This window comes from Alligator sinensis, unplaced genomic scaffold, assembly GCF_000455745.1.
Source record: "Alligator sinensis unplaced genomic scaffold, ASM45574v1 scaffold76_1, whole genome shotgun sequence".
Classification (NCBI taxonomy): Eukaryota; Metazoa; Chordata; order Crocodylia; family Alligatoridae; genus Alligator; species Alligator sinensis.
Window position 1 is genome coordinate 2,816,778 of NW_005841865.1, and position 12,058 is coordinate 2,828,835.

A 12,058-nucleotide genomic window follows, 5' to 3' on the forward strand; every position below is an offset into this window, starting at 1 on the left:
TTTTTATTTAATAGCTGATTGAATTGGCTATTAGATAAACGCCCCAAAAAGCCCTGCTGATGCTCATGATCTCTACAGACATGGGGCAAGCCAGGTCAAACTGATGCTGTGCCTCTTCTGGGCATGCTTGGCATGGGGGTATGCTGAGCTGAAAGTGAAGTGCTGTTTTGTTTAGGTTTTTTTTTTCATGTCTGTAAACAACCTTTGTTTTGGTGTCAGATCACCATTATGTTTACACTGCTCTGCCTAGGGATTATCTTCATGGGAAGGCTATGCCAGTTAAAATTATGTTGGGGTTTAAACTGATATAGTGAAATTAGTTCAGATCTAATTTAAAGTGAACACTTATATTTTGGTGTAATTTAAACCTGTTCATATTAGATTTCAACTAAACTGAATCAGTTTCTCTATATGGAAATGATGCTTTACATCAGATTTACTAAATCAGGTTTAGATTCCCATCCTAGGCTATTTCCTGGCAACTTTCCTGTCTAGGCAGGTTCTAAGAGGAACTCCAGTAGCTTTGAGAACTATATGCTAAGTGCCTTTGAAAGCTTAATTGTATATTAAAGTGTGCCCTGGAAATGCATGGTTGATGTAGTCTGTTTACAGACACTTCTAACCACCTATCCAGTGTTTCATAATGGTATATTATTGTGAATAATATGGTGAGGGATAGGTGTGCTTAATATTTTACTGGAACCTCAACAGTAGTATTTTTCTCAAGAGTAACTGATCAAAATCACCAAGGGAATTTGCCAGGGAGTCTGAGCAAGGTTCCATTTCTGGAGTCTGTAAAGATAATGGTCTGATTCTACTGCTTATGCTCATGAGTAATCAAGGGGCTCCTGGTGTGGATAAGGACTACTGAGGTGTGTACGCATTGCAGGGTCAGACCCTCTTTGTCCCTCAGGATTGCCATGGTGCAATATAGCATGTTTTCAAAAGCATCTGGTATAAAAATGTATGAGCAAAGCAAGCCTTACAGTGTGCACCCATTGTATGGGCAGATTTGCAGCACGCATACCTTATGCACCCATGATCAAAATCCAGTTCCATTGAGCTTAATAGGCTTTGGACCTCGCTCTTTATGTATTTGGAAGTCTATGTGTTATATAGGGGCCACCCATTTACTGATGGCTCAGACACTGGAACTTGTCTTTTTAATTTGTACTTCAGGCAAAAGACCTTAAACTCAGTGTTGTTCTAATAGCTGGCTATAGAAGTCAGAGGTTGGGCAATCTTCTGTCCATGCATTTAGCATAATTTTTGTTCTCTTTCATCTCTTCTGTGGAGAGGAATGAATGCGTATCGCTGGGGAAAAATCCAGTCCGTACACTTCTGGGATAAGTTTGCATGGAGCACAAACCTCTGCTCTAAGTAGATGGATTTGATGTGGATTTTTGCCAAAATGGACAGATCATTTCCAGCACTTGTCAGACACGAACTGTGAGTTTTAAGAAAACAAAAGACTGTAAAAAGTTTTACAGGACAAAGTCTTGTAGTAGATGCTTATAGGAAGCGACTTGTAATCATGAAACTGTAGCTCATAATATCCTCATTTTCTTCTCCTCATTAAAAGTCACTACAGTTCCTGTCTCTTGCCTCCATATAGAGTTGTTTATCCCATGTCTCTGGGATTATTTACAGAATTTTGCATTTCCTCTTTCCATTGCTATCCCCCAAAAGCATAAATAATCAAAGTATCATTTTGTTTAATTACACAGCTTTTTGTTATTCATTGGTTATCATTTATATATAAGAATGTCTCTCCAAGTAAACATTTGAGTGGGATTTCTGACACTTCGAGTCTCAAAAACTATTCAGTTGGCCAAGAAATGGCTAAGGAATAGAAGCACAAGAGGAATACCAGACCAAGAAGTTGAAAATGATTTGGGATGAATTTCACTAATATTTTCATTACATATAATGTCTTATAAATTACATCGCTTTCTCACTAGGAGGGTGTTTTAAGAACTACAACAGATTACCTAGAGATATGTGGTACCTTCATCATTGGAAGTTTCTAAGTGTGTGTTAGACAAACATTTGTCTGGGATGTTTTCAACTAGGATGATTTTGCCCTAAGCAGGGGGTTGGACCAGGTGACCTCAGGTCACTTTCAAGCCTATTTTTCTATGATCGTAAAAGGTGAGAACAGATTTGTGCCGTGAGGTGGACAGCATTTGGGTGAAAGTGAAAGCTCGGGTGTGAAACAAAACTGAGGTAGGGTCTGGAGAGAACAACATACTAGATAATTGCAGGTAATACAGTAACAACTAGGGGTGGGCAACCAGAGTACGAGCCCTGGAGCAGCAATTTTTAAGGCATAAGAATGGCAATGACTGCCACCATTGCTGCGCAGGGCCTAGAATTGCTTGTTATGTGTCAGGTAATGTGAGGATGTTTATGATGGACCTGACAGACTATGGGCCACCAGTGAGCCAAAACTTCAGGTACATCAGATGTAGCTTGGGGGATAGCTGCGCTGACCAAGAAAATTAAGGACCTCTAAAAGGAGTGAGACTTGCCTCCCTTCTTTGGTGTCAGACTGAGTCATTCACCAGCCTCATCCTACGAAGAGGGGAGACTCCACCACTGTCACCTGTGGTCTTGTAATCCTTTGACTGTGTTAATTAAAATGCTTGTTTGCCTTTGGAACCAGCTGCCCATTTTTAGGGGTTGCTTTGCCCACATCTAACAGTAGTACTGACCTTTTGAGCCCCACTCAAGATCCTTCCTCCATGTTTTAAAGGTCTCTATTTATAGATCCCAGAAACAAGCACCTGTTGTTTCTCTGGGTTTGAAATGTGTTAGTACTTTATTTGCTGCTTGTATTTATAGTTAGTGGCTCTTCAAAGTCTCCTGCATTCCAGCCACCACTTCCCCAGCAGCCTGTGGTCACAGCTGCCTCTTGTGGGTTGTATATTTGGAGCAGAGTAGGACATGGTTTTTTACCAAATAAAATTGATTGCATTTTATTTTAAAGGTTACAGAGATTTAACATGTCCAATAAAATAAGTTTTTGGTGTAAGAGTCTTTGCTGCTGCTGGTTTTGTAAAGGTGACTAACTAGGCAGATTTCAAATTGAAACATTTGTAGAACTTGATCTGTTTGCCTGACGTATTGTACAATGGTTGCCTTTTATTGCAACAGGCAAAACGAGTGGTCTGGAGTTGAAGGCATTAGTGTGAGCGGTAGCACACATGAATTCCATTGTGGTTCAGCACAATTTCCCATCAGATCTTAGGTAAAGCAGTAAGGGCAGCAATTCCCAGTCTTTGGGCTGGGACCTCACCTGTCATTTTGTGATCCAGCTTCTATTCCAAGGCCACCCACAGTAAATGAATTTCTGTGGGACTCGTGACCCTGAATGGAAATGCTGAGACCCTATTTGTGGCCATGTATAAAAGGAGGGAGCAAACCTGCACTAGCCAAAGGACTGGGCAGCAGGGAATGGACTGGCTGCCTATGGTAAAGAGACTTCTTTCTTGCTCTCTTTCTTCTCACACTTGCAACTGAGCATTTCTTGAAGGTTTCTTTAGGCCCTTATTTTTAGTGCTCTGCCCTTTTCAATCTGGCCTACATGCCCTGACAGATAGTAATTGGGAGGGAGGTATAGTTGGGATGCATCCATGCTGCAATCAAAAGATGTGACTGCAGCTCATGAAACACCCCAGCTAGCACTTCAAACCAGCTAACTCAGATACTGTAAAAGTGCAGCTGTTATGGTAATTACCTGACTATTTACCTAGGTTTTCAGGTCAGCATACATTGAACACCATATTGCCCTAGCTACTCTGCTAGCAATATCTGAACTAAGCAGTTAAAGCTAGCTTGGGGAGGTGAAAATTAGGTCTGTGCGAGTAGGCAGCTATTTGATCCGGCTTCGGATCTGGCTGCTTCGGATGCCAGTGATCCAATACAGAGCTCCGGGCCGGGTTCCTGCTTTGATCCGGCTGAAGTGGCTCTGAAGCTTCGGAGCCACCTCAGAGATACGGCCGTAGGGTATAATGGGGAATCAATAAAATATCTATAACTTTGTTGTTTTTTGTCTGATTTGAATTAAACTTGCAGAGGTGGTAGCCTCTGCTGAGAGCATGCAGCCTCCCAAGTTTCAAGAAGATCGGTGCAGGGGTTTGGGGGGAGCTGCACCCCAAATTCTTGAAAGCAAAACTCATGTCACGTGTATGTGTTACACCACAAGGGGGTGAAAACTGCAGGGGTGGTGGCCCCTGCTGAGGCCATGAAGCCTGCCAAGTTTCAAGGAGATGGGTGCAGGGTCCGAACCATGGTCCAAAGCCTTGCACAGCCCTAGTGAACATGAGCTGTAGTTGCATCTTTTACTGCTGTGAAGAAGTACTCTTACGTTTTAGGGTCTGGAACTGTCTTGGATGGCTACTTGGCCCGGGAATCATGGGACCTGGCTCAAGCTTTCTAAGACAAAATGATTACGACTTTGCCTCTGTGTTTGGCTATAGTGAGCCAACGCTTCAGCTGTCTGAATTTTTGTTGCATGGGAATTGTGCACCTCTCCCATCATTTCTTCTCTAAGGTCTGATGGTTTCCTTATGTGGAGCAGCACGCACGGAGCACAGCCCCAAAGGAAGATTGAAGACAAAAATAGTTACCTCCAGGAGGGAGTAGGCGCTGGGAAGAAATTGCTTTTAAAAAACAGTAATAGGATGTGTTCTTGAAGACTGCCTCTAAAGTAATGTCTCTGTTCAATGTAAAGGGAAGAATGCATGAGACAGCATTTCAGTCTGCAAAATACTTGTTTCTGTTTCCAGAATGCCCTTGAGCCAGGATTCTCATTCATTTGCCCAGATGCACAGCTTTCATTGCACTGTCATTTCATTAGAAGAACTGAACCAGAATGAAAAAGGAATTGGTCATCAGGTGGGGGTGAACTGAGACATGAGGAGCAGCCCTGGGAGGAGCAGAGAGAAGCTTCATAGAGCAGAGGAGAAATAGGACTAGAAAAAGGAGAAAAATTATTGTCAACAGAAGATTTTACAGTTTGACGGGCTGAGAATCCTATAGTTCATTCTCTGGAATATAGGACTCAAAGGAGCCTGCCAAGCTGTCTAGTCCAGTCTACTGTGTTTGCTGGCAACCACTTACCCAAGGACTCCCTAAAATCACTTCTTCAAGCTCTCACCCACAGCTACGAGGTGCAGAACCAAAACATGAAGGATACCCTATAAATCTCAAAGGTAAAAGCAAGGAGGGAAAGGACCCTGCCAGTACCTGGTCCCTGCATCCTTGGGGAAGAGCTATTTTGTTTCATCTTGTAAGGAGAACCTGAAACCCACTAAATGTCCATAGAAGAGTCTATTGAAGAGGAGCTTTGCAGACTCCAGGCTCCTGATATACAGCTGCCTATTTTCCAGTGTTCATATGTTGCTGGTTATGCACTGTGGGGTGAGCAGAAAAATGTGATTAGAAGTAGCGAGCGAACTGAGAAGATAGAGGCGAGTGAAGGAAGGAGACTAGAAAGAAGTGGAAGAGATGAACTGGGGAGATAGAGAAGAACCAAAACAGAAAAGTGCAATTGCAAAACTGTAGAGTGAAGAGGTAGAAAGGAGGAGAGAAGAGGAGACTTAGGAAGGGAATGATAGGACAACTCTGGGCACCCTGACAAGGGGGCACTGACTTGTCACAAACCAACACCAGCCCCAGAAGGCTGGGAAACTCTAAGAAGGGCAAGGTGGGGGAAGCATTTAGTTATCAAGGCCAAACTCTTGATAGATGTAACTTGACTGGCTTTGGTGCTGGGGACATCAGTGGAGTTGGGCCTGCTGAGAGTCAGGCCTTGGAGCTTCTTGTCCCTGTGGATTAGCTCAGTCTTGATGAAAGGAACAGCTTGACATCCACAGAGATGCAAGAGCTCTCGGCGGAGGTATGTTTATATGTTTCAGGGTTAGGGCAGGCCAAGGAAGGAGTGAATCTCCTCAAGGCCTCTGGGGGAAGGACAAGAAGAAATCAGCTTAATCTGCAGCAAGGAAAGTTTTGTATTAGGAAAACCTCTCTGTGAGAGTTGACAACACACTTGAACAGGCTCCTTAGGGAGATTGTGGAGTTTCCTGTATCGGAGATTTTTAACAACAGGTTAGATAAACAACTGTCTGGGACAATTTAGATATGCCTCACAGGAGGCAGTTGAACCATATGAGCGCTTCCAGCTCTCCCTTTTTCTGATTCAGGGTGGCCAGTGAGTCTAACTGGCTGTGTATGGAGATAGTCCCAGGTAAAGAGCATGGATGGGCTATATCTGCTGAGACAGTCCATGAGCTATAGCAGACCTAACTATTGTAGTGTCTTTTCTGTATCCCATGTTCCCTTTCTATCATTCTGTTCCATATATAGTGACTGCCAATGGGTGAATAATGCTGCCCTTTGAACCTCTATGGTCTGAGTAGCACTATGGCCTTTTGGAGTTCGCTCTCGGTAATCCCTTCTGTCAGCCTGCAGACAAGCTTTCCTAAACTATCCCGTAAACCTAGCCATTTTGATGTTGTCAAAATCCTGACATTGATTTACATCTTCATTCCTCAAGCACCCTCTGCCCTAAATCCTATTACCTCATCTGCAGTAGCCAATCACATCAGTTGTGACCCTGAATTATTAGGAGAAAGGCGAATCTTTGGGTCATATGTATCCCTGGTGTAATTCTTACTGATTTCTGCTGCATAACACCAGGGATGGATTTGATCCTCAGTATGGCAGACGAACAGTTTCTTCATTTGGAAGTCCCCATCCATGTTTTTGAACAAAAAGCCTCCATACCTCACTGTGAGGTTGGTAAGCACTATTCTCCACAAGCTCTGGATGGATAAACCCAGGCACAGGGTTTACCAAAGTCACTCAGTCAGGAGCTGATCCCAGCCATTATCCACATGCACTAGACTAGATGATGAATATGCTGCTCTAACAAATGCAGCAGCAGCATATTCTCAGCCAACAGTAAACGGAGTAGTTCAGAGACCAATTCATTGCTGATACTGAACCTGATGTCTGGAAATCAAGAATTATTCAATGTTAAAATGAAGCCAAAGGAAAAGCAATCTGCTTCAGAACTGACAGCTACAATCAAAACTTTCTGTACACACAGCGCTAGACTGTAATATATGGATAGCTACAGGCTTCATTCAATACTGATTTCCCTGGTTGTCACAGTTTGATTTCACTAAATGCAATAAATGATAAATAAACCTGGGTTTTGATGAATAAGTATGCATCTGATTTATTTATTAATTATACAGCTGATTTATGTATTATTATGTTATTGTTTCCCTATCCAAGACATTTAAGAAGCCAACTGTTAATTCCTCATAGTGAAAGATGTAAGCTGTCCTTATGTAATAAAAAGTAATATCATAAAACAAAGTATAAGGTCAGTTGAGCATGCCAGGAGTCCAAAGCAAGAACCAAAAGAGTCAAATATACAAAGGACAATAATGCATTTGTTTCAGACTGAACAAAAGTTCCACTGTTTTTATCCTGCACCGGCTATAAAACTGTTGCTAGTAATATTTACTGTTGGAAATGGACTGGTCTGAATTCCTTAGGTCTGGTCATTTGGGCTTCAATTCAGCAAAGCATGTAAACCCCTGTAAGAACCCATTCCAGTTCACAAAAACTACTTAAAGTAAATGTGAGTTCCTTATGCGTGCGATGTTAAGCGGATGTTTAAGTGCTTTGTATAGAGATGTAGTTTGCCAAATCGTGGCCACAGAACTTGAGTCTTCCCTGCTGAAACAATGGGAGCTTTGCCAGAGATTTCAGTCGGAGCCAAGTCACACTCTGACCTTCTGCACAGAATTTGGATAGTTATTTTTGATGTTCCAAGCAGTGGATAAGTAGTCTTATCCTTCGATTACTTAGCAGTGACTTGTCAGTGAGTTCTACGCTCACCATATCTGAAGATCTTCAGTAGAAATGGGGAGATTTGAGCAATTATTGTGGTTTCCTGGGACATTTTGAAGCAGCTCACACTGATTTGACTTAAACCTTTGTAGCGTTGGGAAGTTTAATTTCTTCAACATCCATTTCAAATACAAGTTGGTCTTAAGTATATTCATAAGTACTAACCCTAACTATGATTTATACTTCTGATTGACATCCCAGAGCACAAAGCTCTCTATTTATTCTCACAATAGGAACAACACGTGCACTGCTAGTGTAAGCTTCTCCCAGGCCTCCCTAATGAGGGACCTTGGCCAACCATGGCCTTACAGGAACAAGCTGAGAGGACAGTTCTTTCTCTGTGTTCCTATAGTTATTAGTCCTCTGAGATTGTCAGCAACTGTGTAATGTGGTCACTTGTCCACTGAGAAAAAGACCAAGGTTCAGCAATATTTTCCACATGGGTTACAAAACACCTACCAGATGTCCTTCGATCATCTCTGACCTGGGCTTGACTTGTATTGTCAGCCAAAAACAGGAAAGGCTCCAAAGTACATTCCCAGTCCTCTGAACCACCTAGTCCTCCAGCAAGGATTATTTTTTAATGCGTTATTTCAAGGGAGTGAGTTTGCTCTCTGCCTTGAAAAGTGCGCAAGAGAGAGAAAGAAGCTGTGGTAAAACAAAATTAATCACTAGACAAAATTACATCATTTTATGTTCTTCATACTTGAGTCTTTCCAATGAAAGGAAAGATTTTGAAATCTTTTAGTTTTCAGAAACCTGAAGGCTGGGAGCCAGTTAAACCTAAGCAAAGAGTGGCAGTAGCATGGAATTGGGCAGAATCTATAGCTGAGAGTTGAAGTCATTGTTACCTAGCCTGAAGCTGGGTAGTGGGTAATGCTCGCTCACTGATGAGTGCCACCGGGTCTGTTTTGAAAAGGAGCTTCTGATCTCTTGTTCTGAGATAATTGCAGGTTCTGTGTTTCAGTGCAAGTACAGATGTTAACGCAGTCAGTTGCCTAAAAACATACAATCAAGCTGTCAGAAATTTCAACACCAAACATATTCCATTGGAAAACTTCAAGTGCAAGATCTGAAGCCAGGCTGAGGCTAGAACACTTAGTACTAGATTATAACTAAGACTGCAACTTCAGTTAAGGGGGGTAAGGACTCTTCTACCCTTAATTGGGCTACCTAGACCCTGTCTCCAAGCATCTAGAAGCAAGTAGGGATACTCACCTGCATGCTGTCTCCCTGGAGCAAGTGAGTGGGCACAGGCTGGGTATTAGCAGATGCCTGGCAATCAGGCCTGTACCTGCCCCACGTACTAAGCCAGTATGGTGGTGGCCACAGTGTACTGCTAAATTACTACCACAGTGTACCGCTAAATTACTACACCCACAAGAGAACAGGCATTTACTCAGGATACATCTCTGAGACACATGAGCTCCCAGTACTACTTCTGTGACATTGCAGGTTTGGGACCAGCCCTTGCTCAGGGCTGGGCCTGCAATCCCAATCCAAGCTTTATGGGAAGGAGCCGTCTCTTCAGTACTCAACAGTATTGCCAGGAAGACTGTCTCTGGCTGTGAACATCTGGCCCTTCTGAAACAGCTGGTGGCTGATTCTGTCTTCAGTGGGTCCGTCTACATGAGATGCTAACTGCACAGTAGCGGAAAAATACTGCGCAGTAGCACGTCACAGCATGGACAGTGTTAATACGCTACTGTGCAGTATTATTAGCTACTCCATAGTAGTGTCACCCAAAAGGCATTTGCCAGCGCTACTGCACAGTATCTCTGGTTACTGTTAATTTATTTAGTACTTGCTAATACAAGTACTAAATTGCGCAGGAGCAACTGCATAGTAATGTCTCATGTAGATGTGCCCAGAGATAAGGAGACAATCATTCCTCACCTGAGTAACAGAGGCTCACAGATTAAAGTCCCATTTAAGACCAACTCATGCGGGCCTGAGATTCCATTTTATCATACCTGCCTTAAGTGCAGTAGAAGCATTTCACAGCAAGGTGTATACTTGGTCAGAGCAGCAATGCTCAGTCACTGGTTCATTTCTGTAGGGGCTTTTGGATCCATCTAACCTCTATTATAGTCCCCGCCATACCCTCAGTATTTTCCTGGAACAGAGTCCTGTTGATTACACTACCAAGTTAACTAACAGGGAACCCAGATTCATTTCTTCTAGGAACAATATTTGCTTCTTCCACTTCCTCCAGTCTTTATTTATTAATTTGTTTATTTAATTGGCTTGAATATCTCATCAAAGGGCCCCTCATCCCCTAGTACAGACCCCCTAGTCTGTACTGTCTGATATTATTCTGCTCTATTCTATTCAGGCTCTTATGTCCAGTTCATCATCAGGAAGGTACAGTGCCTTTCATTAGTGCATTAAACAACACGACTGACATTTGTCGCATGTAGGTTGATCTGAACTGGTCTTTAGCTGCTGACATAGGCGAATGGTAGGGGGTGCACATGCCCCCCCCCGACGGGGCCGGTCCTCCCCCTGACAGCTGACACTGATGCTGTTGGTAGGGCTAGTGCCCCCCCTGCCAGGGTCAGTGGCTTCTGCAGGTGCTCCCCCAGGTCCAGGAGGCACCAGTCACTCATAGGTCTGTAGAAAGTTCTCCCTTTCAGCTTTTAAGAGGAAGGATAAAAATTAGGACCCTCTTCTTTTCTTCAGTCATCCGTCAAATTGTATCCTATCACCTCTATTTGATACTCTAGGCCAGATTTCTAACACATTTCCACAGACACCCCAGCAATATTTGTAAGAACACGTTTATGCTTTTAGCCCTGCCCCCAGTTGGTGATGTCAGTGTATCTTTATCTGTAATTGGCCTGTTTCATGTACAGCTGCTGAATTTGGATTTTTTTGCAAGAGCCAATGACTGTACACACACTTAAATGTTGAAAAATATAGGCCTATGTCATCAGGAAAGCACCTAAGCTAGGTGCAAATTGATGCAAAGTAGATGGGTGTATACTCAAGTGTGTGTGTGTGGCTGAGATAATTAACCATGAATATTTGGTATACATGTATGCATTTTTGCCTGTGCATTTGTCCAGATGTATACATTGGTCCTTTGTGTCACTTTTAGAAACTTTTTATGACTGGTTGAGCACTGAAACCACTGTGAAATCCTCTGTCTTTCAAATGCATAAAGATAATTTTTCCCTCTTCATGTCAGAGGCACAATAAAATACCATCACCTATGCAGTGCTTGTCTAAGTACCCAAGTCCAGAGATGCACAGCTATTTACCACTGATTAATAGCCTTGCATCTGTAAGCAAGAGAGAAGACATTCTAAGCAGTTCAGTAATAAGATAAAAAATATCTAGAAAAGGGACTATATATTACTTCTTTATGGACTCTATATCAACCTATAATGTATGAGAAACAGCACAAACTGACCTGAAGTCTCAACACACACTGATCCACCTTGAAATAAGCATCAAAGGATATCAAACACATTTAGAAATGTAAAGCAGTTACTCCTCCCATATGGTTTATTTAGAATCTCAGAGTTTTCTAAGCATGAGTAGCAGTGACGCCCATTTTTCTTTCCAACATGCAAAAGGCACAAGAAAGTGATAAACGCGATTCTGTGCAAAGTGTCTCTAAGAAAATACACAGCGAGAAAATTACTGAAATGAGCTCCCAATGAAAGAGAAAGCCATAGCATCTTCAGGAAAGTGCTGAAAAGTTCTGAAAATGGCTGCATTTTTCAGAGTCTCGATGCTCAGTCAGTGAAAGATGCTTTGCAAATCCATGAAAGGATATTCAAGTCACAGAGCCATGAGGCTAAAAAACAAAACAAAAAACCCCTTCTATAAAATGGAATTCAGACTAGAAGTTAACATAATGTATATGCGGGAAACAAATGTGGCTTTTAGTAAAAGACACAAGTTAAACATTAAAAAAAAAAACCAACATAGAAAGTGGATACATTCTAAGAGCAGCTCAATAAAAACACTAGTTTTCATGGAAATAATAGAAAAAGGGATACTTAAATAATGCAAACCCACTGCTTCCAGACAAGGCCCCAGATGACAATAACAAAGGAGTTTCTACGAGGAGAGTCTCTGCTACTTGTACTTGTGAAATGTGTGATGTGGCCAACGAACA